At 36.2% G+C, this 11,581-nt stretch overlaps 2 pseudogenes; one reads left to right on the plus strand and one right to left on the minus strand.

The window, feature by feature from the left end:
• Positions 1-967: 967 nt before the first annotated feature.
• Positions 968-4,371, plus strand: LOC116094857 (annotated as a pseudogene).
• A 3,773-nt stretch (positions 4,372-8,144) lies between these two features.
• Positions 8,145-8,751, minus strand: LOC116094858 (annotated as a pseudogene).
• Between the last annotated feature and the right edge of the window lie 2,830 nt (positions 8,752-11,581).

The raw sequence follows: 11,581 nt of genomic DNA on the forward strand, positions 1-11,581 counted from the left end.
TCATAGGAAGAACAAAAATATCAACTAACTGGACCCCTTAGAACTTCCAAGGACCAAGCAATCAACTAAAGAGTATACATGGGTGTGTCCATGGCTCCCACTACATATATAGTAGAAGATTGCCTTACCTGGCATCAGTGGGAGGGGAGGTGTTTGATCCTGTGGAGGCTTGTTGCCCCAGTGAAGGAGAATGTCAGAGGGGTGAGGACAGAGTAGGTGGGTAGGTGGGGGACTAAACCTCTTAGATGCAAAAAGGAGAAAGGGATGGGAGGGGTTCCTGGAAGGGAGACCAGGAAGGGAGACAACATTTGAAATGTAAGTAAATAAAATAATCAATAAAAATATTAGGCTAGAACTAAAGAAACCTCTAACTTAGATCATACAACACATATAGTGACTCTTAATCCTGTTCTTACATTTAAAATGTTCATCAGTATTTCTACTGCATGAGTCCCAATACAACCTTTACAGATATGATTCATCTTAAACACAAAAGCAAAATTTATAATTGACAAAATATATCAACATGATCTAACTGCATTCTAAATATGCATTCTTATAATCACATACTTTTCAAATCTGCTTTGTACAACAGAAAGATCATCACAGAGCAGCACAACAGGACAAAATACAGAGAAAAACTGATTACGGGGTACCTAATGTCTTTTTTTTTATTTTTTTATTTTTTAGTTTTTCGAGACAGGGTTTCTCTGTGTAGCCCTGGCTGTCCTGGAACTCACTCTGTAGACCAGGCTGGCCTCGAACTCAGAAATGCGCCTGCTTTTGCCTCCCAAGTGCTGGGATTAAAGATGTGTGCCCGCCCCCCAACCTAATGTCAATGATATACCTTCAACACGACCACTGCAGCTAAGCCTCAAAAGACAGAGCAGAAGAATTTTAAAAGGTAGAGAACCAAAGTATATGTTGTGAAATAATGTCTTTTATATGTGACAGGGAAGCTACCACTATGAAGTATCAAAAACATAGTAGCCTAAGCAAGACTTGTGCAAGGGAAAATACCAGTGAACATGGCAGCATTTACAGAGGAAATCTCACAAGGTCCCACAACCAATTAACAGTTGGTAAGAATGGGAAAATCAGTATTCTCCAGTCCTGGTTTCTGCACTATCTCCAAGCAGAAGATGTATACTCGAAACTAAAGGTTAAGAACTGGTATCTATATACAAGAGAGAAAATGTTTCTCTTTCCAGGTCTGGGCATGACTTTGTTTTTAATTGGATTTCATTAAGATGTTTCTAACTTTATCCTTACCTACAGTAAATATACTCAAAATTGTAAATATGCAGTTGAATTTATTATCTAGCTTCTTCTACTGCTTTTTGGTAATAAAACAGCTATATAAGAAGTCTCTATTCTAAATTATGTTTATATGTTCCTTCACCCTAAGGATGCTCTTGGAAGTTGGCTTGCTCAAAGCACAACTGCAGTCATATACTGCATTTGTTTCCTTTCTTGTTTATAACTTAATATAAAACAATACTTATCCTCTGACATTTCTCATTTTAATTCAATTTTTGAAAAGCCATTATTTAGCTGAGAGAATATTCTCTCTGCTCGATTTTGTTCATGTCCTTTGCACTATCATACAGTTTCTTCTTCTCTCACAGCTGAAAGTTCACTTACATACACAGGATGAGCACATTTTTGTCAACCTAATTTCCACTTTGTGACCAAAACTCATCTGATCTTTACTGTGTGTTACCTAATATCTAATGATAATCAGTTGTTACACAATGTAATATTTGTTATCAGATACAACTGGCAGCTACTGATGTGCCCATTTCAAGTTCTGGTTCTGTTAGGCAAGTATGTCCTTCAGCGAGAGCTATTCTTAAATCCATTCTTACAGTGAGAATGAACAAGTAGTCATTTTTAGGTCTATCACTTCTAATGTTTCTATTCACTGCCACTCCTCTACAAAGTACAACTCTGCCATACTAGTGTATTATGCCATATTCTTCTTGGAAATTCAGTTTATATAAAAAAGACCAGAAAACACATTTAATAGTTGATGAGTTTTAAACCAGTAACTTTGATAACTAGTTATTATGAAGGTAGCTAATGAACTATGTGTTTGTTAAGTATGAGTTTAACTACTAATACAAAATCTCCTGACAAGCTATAGTCATAGCAATCATCTCACTGTTCATGATTATTATATTTTCACACCTTCTAAATCTTCAGTTACAGAAACTCTTGTTTCTTGTTTATACCTTGGCAAACTGTTTGCTTTGTCTCTGTCCTCATTCTCCAGTCTTCTTATGATTTCTCTTCTACATAAGTATCTTAATTATGTTTTAACATTTCCATCACTTCAAAATCAATATATATATATGTATATAAACATATACATGTATGTATATATTTTTATGTATATATATGTGTATATATATGTATGTACAGAGAGAGAGAGAGAGAGGTATGAAGATTCACTCTCACAATGTCATAACTTATGAGTTCAAGATCATCTTCAACTGTATACAGTGAGTTCCAGAATACCCTCAACTACTGGAAAATGTTTCCAAAAACAGCCCTAACAAACAGAAACAAAGGCTAGGCATAGTGGCAGATATCTTTAATCCAAGCACTCAGAAGATAGAAGCAGGAGAATGTCTGTGAATTCAAAGCCAACATAGTCTAAAAAGAGAATGCTAGAATATCCTGGGCAACATAGAAAAAAACCAAACAATTCATACGAAGAAAAATAAATAAACAGGTAAAAGAAACTTGAAAAATATTGATACCAAGACAGACAGTTACAAGTATAAAGATAGAGCTAGAACACATAAATATGTACAAACACACTTATAGCACAAATTTATTTTCAACTTGCATTTTTGATATTTCTTAGAATATCTTTAAGAATACAAAATAAATACACTTCAAATGAAGCAGCATAATTTTACTGAGAAATGGCAGTAAGCACAAAATACAGTTGTTGGTACTAAAGACTTTCCTTGCTTGTTTTTATCTCAAGGCATTTTGAACGTCCTGTTGGGTGAAGAAAATGATAATGTATCCTGATGTTTCTAAATTCAATTTAGTATTAGACAAGATTTCTACTTGATTTTAAAATGTATAACTTTTGATTTCAGTACTGAAAGTATAGTACTTGTCCTTCTGGTCTGAGCTGGTGCCATGAGCACACCTTGGACGCTAGCTCTGCAACCAATCCCACAACACCCAGGGAAAGCTGAATTGCCAGGAGCTCTAATGCGCCAAAGATCATAGTTGAGGAGGCCACAACATCCATCCCAACACAGGGAATAACTGGAATCCCCGGAGATCAAGGGATACAGGAACCCCCGCCCAGCCAGTGGTTCCTTCCAGTCTGACCCAGTGCTCTGAGCAGACTTTGGGAGCTAGCACCAACCTAAGTCCCACAACACCCAAAAGAAGCTTGACTACAGATAGTCTAACACAGCCAGGATCATAGGATCATAAGATCACAGGATCTCAGGAGCTTGTTCACACCAGGATTTCAGAATCTCAGAGGCAGATTGACTCCCAGGAGCTCTTACACCCAGGATCAAAGAATCACAAGATCACAGAGACAGCTGGATTCTGAGTAGAAATGACACAACCAAGGTAATAGGAGGGAGAGGGTCCAGTCAGAGATAGCGAGTGTAGGTAGCACTAGAGATAAACAGATGGCAAGAGGCAAGCACAAGAACATAAACAGCAGAAACCAAAGTTAATTGGCATCATCAGAACCCAGTCCTCCCAACATAACAAGTCTACCCCATCACAACAGAAAAGCAAGATTCAGATTTAAAATCACATCTCATGATGATGATATAAGACTTTTAGAAGGACATAAATTACTCCCTTAAAAAAATACAGGAGAACACAGGTAAACATGTAGAAGGGCTTAAAGAGGAAAGACAAAAATCTCATAAATAAATACAAGAAAACACAACCAAAAGAGTAACGGAATGGAACAAAAGAATGGAGGATCTAAAAATGGAAAAATGATGAAATTGTAGTGGCCGGGTGGGAGAGATCCCGCTGGGAGTGCATTGTCCTCGCAACAGACCTGAACCTAACATGATCTCAAACGCCCAGGACTCTGGCGATCCCACTCACCTGCATCCTGACAGTCTCAGGTTGCAACAAGGACAATGTCCAAGCAGGCTGCAGAAAATGTGGCTACCCCGGTATCTGACCTTTAAGTGCCACAATTTTCTCCAGGTAGATCCCAAAAGGGACATTGTGCTGGATGTCAGCAACATAAGTAGTGAGGACAGTGATGAAGAAAACGAGGAGCTGAACAAGCTGCAGGCTCTGCAGGAGAAAAGAATAAATGAAGAAGAGGAGAAGAAAAAGGAAAAAAGCAGGGAGAAAATTAAACAATAAAGAAATCACAAAGGGAGACTACCCTGGAGAAAGAAAACCTGGGAAAGAGATCAGGAGTCATAAATGCAAGCATCACCAACAGAATACAAGACATAGAAGAAAGAATCACATGTGCAGAAGATACTATAGAGAACATTGATACAAAAGTCAAAGAAAATGCAAAATGCAAAAAGCTCCTAACCCAAAACATCCAGGAAATCCAGGGCACAATGAGAAGATCAAACTTAAGGATAATAGGTATAGAAGAGGGTGAAGATTCCCAATCTAAAGGGCCAGTAAGTATCTTCAACAAAATTATAGAAGAAAACTTCCCTAACCTAAACAAAGAGATGCCCATGAACATACAAGAAGCCTACTGAACTCCAATAGACAAGAGCAGAAATTGTATTCTTCCAATCACATAATAATCAAGACATCAAATGTACTAAATAAAGAATGAACATTGAAAGCAGTAAGGGAAAAAAATCAAGTAAGATATAAGGCAGACCTATCAGAATAACCCCAGACTTCTCACCTGGAACTATAAAAGACAAGACATCCTGGACAGATGTCATACAGACTCTAAGAGAACAAAAACTATAGGCCAGGCTACTATACCCAACAAAACTCTCAATTAACATAGATGGAGGAACCAGGATATTCCATGACAAAACCAAATTTAAACAGTATCTTTCCACAAACCCAGCCCTACAAAGGATAATAGAAGAAAAACCCCAACACAAGTAGAAAAAGCAAGAAAGTAATCTTCTAACAACCTAAAAAAAATAGCCACACAAACATAATTCACCTCTAATAACAAAAATAAGAGGAAGCAACAATCACTTTTCCTTAATATCTGTTAACATCAATGGACTTAATTCCCCAATATAAAAATGTAGACTAACAGACTGGATACATAAACAGGACCCAGCGTTTTGCTGTAGCAAACATAACTCAGTGACAAGAGACACTACTTCAGAGTAAAAAGCTGGAAAACAAATTCCCAAGCAAATGGTCCCAAGAAACAAGCTAGAGTAGCCATTCTAATATCAAATAAAATCAACCAAACGTTATTAAAAAATAAGGAAGTATGCACATACACATCAAAGAAAAAATCTACCAAGATGAACTCTCAATTCTGAACATCTATGCTCTAAATGCAAGGGCACCCACATTCATAAAAAAAAAAAATTACTAAAGCTCAAAGCACACTTGGCATCTCACACAATAATATTGGGAGACTTTAACACCCCACTCTCAGCAATGGACAGACCGTGGGAAAAAAAAACTAAACATAGACACAGTGAAACTAACAGAAGGTATGATATGAACCAAATGGATTTAACAGATATCTATAGAACATTTCATCCTAAAACACAAAGAAGGCCTCAACAGATACAAGAAGACTGAAATAATCTCAGACACTATCAGATCATCACGGATCAAGGCTGGCCTACAATAACAACAAAAACAATGCAAAACCCACAGACACTTGGAAACTGAACAAAACTCTACTCAACGATAACTTGGTCAAGGAAGAAATGAATTAAAGACTTTTTACAACTTAATGAAAATGAAGGCACATCATTCCAAAACTTATGGGACACAATGAAAGCAGTGTTAAGAGGAAAACTCATGGCTCTAAGTACTTACAAAAAGAAACTGAAGAGAGCTTGCACTAGCAGCTTGACAGCAAACCTGAAAGCTCTAAAACAAAAAGAAGCAAATACACCCAAGAGGAATAGATGGCAAGAAATAATCAGACTCAGGGCTGAAATCAACCAAGTAGAAACAAACAAAGTATACAAAAAATAAACAAAACCATGAGCTTTTTTTTGGTTTGGTTTGGGTTTTTTGTTTTGTTTTGTTTTGTTTTTGTTTTTTTGAGAAAACCAACAAGATAAATAAACCCTTTGCCAGCTTAACCAGAGGGCACAGAGATAGTATCCAAATTAATAAAATCAGAACTGAAAAGGGAGAAACAACAACAGAAACCAAGTAAACTCAAAAAATCCTCAGATCCTACTACAAAAACCTATACTCAACAGAACTGGAAATCTGGATGAAATCAACAGTTTTCTAGATAGATACCAGTTACCAAAGTTAAATCAGGATCAGACAAACAATCTAAACAATCTAAACAGTGCCAACCCCCCCTAAAGAAATAGATACAGTCATTAAAAGTCTCTCAACCAAAAACTGCCTAGTACCAGAATGTTTTGGTGAAGATTTGTATCAGACCATCAAAGAGGCCTAAGACCAATACTCTTCAAATTATTCCACAAAGAAGGATCACTAAGCGATTCATTCTGTGCAGCCACAGTTACATTCTAACCTCAAGCACATAAAGGCCCAACAAAGAAAAAGAACGTCAGACCAATTTCCCTTAGGAATACCGATGTAAAAATTCTCAGTAACATTCTCACAAACTGAATCCAACAACACATCAAAACAATCACCCATCACAATCAAGTAGGTTTTATCCCATGAATGCAGGTATGGCTCAAAATATGAAAACACATCAATATAATCCAATATATAAAAATAGGGGATTTCTGAGGGGACTTCAGGAAAGGGGATAACATTTGAAATATAAATAAATATACAATAAAAAAGGAAAAAAGAGAAAGTATAGTACTTTAACAACATTAGAATTTTATATAATTTTATTCATATCATAAATAAATGCATAGAATTTTGAGATAAAATATTATCACTAAGACAGAATAAATGATATAAATAACTTCCAATGGGTCCTTTCTTCTTTGTGATGTAATGTATAAATGTATAAAATCAGTGTTATATGTTTAAACTAATTTTGGTTGATGCTATCAGCATTTGCACATATGTACAAATGTATTGGGTCTTCATTTATTTATGGCAGTTCTATCCATTTGTGAGCTTTGATTGTCAGGTATCTTTTCAATGCTTTTATAGTTGACATGGTGGAAAGTGATTTATGACCTCTCTCTAGAAAAAGGACAAGGCATTGTTTTTAACAGAATAATTAGAGGAGTGCATCCTTTAGTGCAAGTTCAGGACAGTTCATAATTAGCAATCTAATAAGATTTAGTTTCCAAACTAACTTGATATATTATGCTCAGACCTCCAGCCCTCTGTCCTCTGTAGTCCCAGTGAAGCAACAAACCCTGAAACAGACAGAACACTCACATTTCTTGTGATACCATGCGTGGCAAAATTCTTCACTCTGCTTTATGCTAGTCTTCAGCCACCACTGTCAAACTTGGGCAATATAGGCTTACACAACGTCTTAGATCCTTCATATTCCTTCATAGAAGTAAGTTGGGTTTTTGTTGGGTTTTGGTTTGATTGTCTGTTTGTTTTTGTTTTATTTTGTTTTTTTTTTTCAAATTCTTTTAACCATAATGTGTTTTCTTTCACCTTCTTACTTACTTACCTGTAACTGGACTGCTTTCTCTCCACCTTCAACTCTATAGCAAATGGTGGCTAGCCAATGTCCCTGATATCCTATTCCAGATATGTATTCTTCTTCTTTACACTGGCAATAGTAGTTGTCTAACTCCTAGTATACTATGAATTTTATCTTTGTATAATCTCTTTCCCCTCTCACTCCGCAGTTGTGCAGTTAAAATAATGACATAAAAGCCTGAATTCTTTGTTTTTACTATGAATTGTTTTAATGGCGGTATCTGGACAAGCGATGTCAGGACACAGGACAGCAAAAGCACAGTGGGCATGGCTAGCAGACAGGATGTGAATGAATAAAGAGTTCATACTGCTCCCATGCGTTAGCGACTAAGACAGCTCTAAGCCAAGTCCTCTTCAACCTCCTCCTCAAACTCTCCCTCTTCCTCAGCCGTAGCGTCCTGTTACTGCTGGTCCTCGGACACCAGGTCATTCAAGTTGCTCTCAGCCTCTGTGAACTCCATCTCATCCATGCCCTCACCCGTGTACCAGTGTAGGAAGGCCTGGCATCGGAACATGGCTGTGAACTGCTCTGAGATGTGTTTGAACAGCTCCTGAGTAGCTGTGCTGTGGCCAATGAAGGTGGAGGACATTTTTAGGCCCCGAGGTGGAATGTCACAGACAGCTGTCTTCACATTATTGGGGATCCACTCCACAAAGTAGCTGCTGTTGTTGTCTTGGACCTGAAGCATTTGCTCGTCCACTTCCTTCATAGACATGCGGCCCCTGAACATGGCAGCCACAGTCAAGTAGCGCCCATGTCTCTGATAACAGGCAGCCATCATGTTCTTGGCGTCAAACGTCTGCGGGGTGAGCTCAGGAACTGTCAGGGCAAGGTACTGGCTGGCTTCATCGGCTGGTCAAGGGGGCAAAGCCAGGCATGAAGAAGTGCAGGTGAGGGAAGGGCACCATATTTACAGCCACTTTCCGCAGGTTAGCATTTAGCATTTAGGAATAAGATATTCCTCTTATCCATCAGATACCCCACTTCATCACTTCTCAGCTCCACCTTCCCAAAAGCTGTGAAGCACAAATGCCATTTGACCAAACTTTATAACTCACTGGTGTTCCTTCCAGTTTCCAATAACATGTTCAGTACAATCTGAGACCACGTTGGGGAAGCGGTTACTGTTCATGTTCCTACCAACACTGTGATCATACATTCAATATTCTTTAAAAAATGTTTAGTTTCCAGGACAGTCTTTGTTTTTTGAACTTTCTCTAAAGGTGTGCAACGTTGCCAATGTCTTCTTTCATACTTTGAGGTATTTATTATAACAATAAACCAAAATCTGAACAAATGTTTTTCATAATCCTATTTCTCCATCCAACAAAGATTCAATATATTTCTAATTTATAATGAAAATTACTTTTTTTGTCTCCTGATTCCAAAGTCTAAGACCTCCAGGAGCATCACACTGAATGAAATAGAATCAAGTCATCCATGAGGATAGACTTTTCTTACTGTTCTTAGCTCTTAATTAAAGCATAATGAAAATTAAATTTCAAAATAAGTTTTAGAGGGTACATTCAAGCATACAAAGGCAGAACATATAGACATTAGTAGAAGAATGTTATACATATTGCATATACATACAAATGCAATGCAGAGTATTTAAATACATTATGAACTATTCTATTTACTGCAATAGAGTACATATATTTTATACTAGTATATAGATTTTAAGATAGTAAATAACCATAAAAATATTAATGTCAATAATTCTGGATCATAAACAACTAAAAATATATCAGGAATATAATACTCTTCAATAATATTAAAATTATTTGATTTTTTAAAAAAAATAGTACTTAGAATTTTAATACAAAATATTTTCTACTATAGATCAATACATAAGAAAGAATGTAAAAAAATAAGAACAACCTTTATCAAAATTTCAGTAAATTTTTTAAATGCTCATGCTTTACAATTAGGATTAAATCTAGTAAAGAATGTACAAATTTTCTCTGAAAAATATAATACTCAAAATTAAAAAAATAATGAACAGTAATAGTGATTTTCTTTTTTCACAAATTTTCCATGTTTCACTTTTTGGTAAATATATTAATCTTCTAATAAATGTGTTCAAACTGTGCAAATAAAATATATTTATGGGAACATAATTAAAACAATTTTTATTTTTAAAATAAAATTATTTATTTCATATTCAAATAAAAAACTATTTTAAAAACAATGACATAAAGAATACATAGCATATTATTATTAAAATGAATGAAAATATTTTATTAAATAAGCACTGTACACAGTCACAGTACAATAAAATGTGTGTGTACAAATTCCAAAAATAAACCAGGTTTGACACTTGCTAAAAGTATAGCAAAACAAGTGACAAAAAGGTCTAAGGAAATTTCACAGACTATAAAAGCTTTTGATATAAAACATGATGTTGAATGACACTAAAAGTTCTTTAGGAATTAATATCTTTAACATCAGTGAAAGTGGTGTGGCAAATGATAGGTCTTCCTCCAGTGGAGCAGTTGCCAAGAGACCTGTGCTCATCAGCCTCTTTCCTGAAAGCAATTGGGAATGAGGAAAGATTGGTGTCAGCCCTGTGTGGTGGAGGTAAGGCCACCCTTTGAGGAGCTCCTTCTGCAACACCCCTGCGGCTTAGGCATCCATCCACACTTCTCAATTACAGAGAACCAGAATAAATTAGAACTGTGCATATTAATAACCAAACATGACCTAGTGCATGCTAGTGCTATTTTAGGGATTCTAAAATATCCTAAATCCTTGAGATGACTCTGTGAACAATGACAGAAATGGAACAAAAAAAAAATCAAAAGAAAGTGTCTAAAACCCATGAGCTTTCTTTGGCTAAAGGGCAGAGACTTGTGCTGGCAGCTTTGAATGAGAAGACTAACAATGCTTTGTTGCAAGAAAGCAAGAAAGAACACATTTTCATAATCACTACCTTATAGAAAAAAAATTCCTCAGATTTGAATAAGCAATTGTATAATAAGACTACAGAGCAAGCGGAGCAGAAGAATAGCAAACTGAGGTTTATAAGACTTTAAAGATCAGTTCAGCCTTTGGAAATGGCATAATGAACATAATATACAATATTACGATAATATACAATATAAGCAATTGTACCACAAGATCAAAATTGTGCATAGCATTTCAGTAGAATGCTGGATTGAAGAAGAACAGAACCAAGTGCACATAATATGAGCCAAGGAGGATTTGCTACATGAAAGGTAGTTAAGTAGTTAGCTTGTTCAGTGAGCAAGATCGGATTAGGAAAACTCCGTGTTCTCTGGGCCCAGTCAAGCCCATTTTGTGGGAGTCTGCTCTTTTTCTCCTCTTAGATGAAATCTTGCACAAGCCCTATGATTTTCCACTCATTTTCAGACAATAAAAAGGCCTCCAGGTTCAATAACAGCTCCACTCATTCCTGTATAACAAAATAAACTCCAGCTTTCATTTAAAGGTAAATCTCCAGGTTAGAATCAATATTCTGTATCCGCAGACTTTTGTTCTGAGAAAATACAGAAAAGTTGAAGGTAGGAAGGGAGTACTAAGGGGAGGATTCTAAAGGTCATCTGAAGGACATAGTTCTTGTCCCATGATCTGTTTCAAGCAGGATATATACATGCATACGTTTAATTTTAGAAAGTAAATACAGTAAATTATGAAGGGCAAGGTTTAATTTAATCAAGCGGTGGTTTTTCTGAACTTGAATTACAACAGTCTCCAATATTCACCAAACACATACACACACACACACACACACACACACACACACACACACAG

The sequence above is a fragment of the Mastomys coucha genome, unplaced genomic scaffold, assembly GCF_008632895.1.
Source record: "Mastomys coucha isolate ucsf_1 unplaced genomic scaffold, UCSF_Mcou_1 pScaffold17, whole genome shotgun sequence".
Lineage (NCBI taxonomy): Eukaryota > Metazoa > Chordata > Mammalia > Rodentia > Muridae > Mastomys > Mastomys coucha.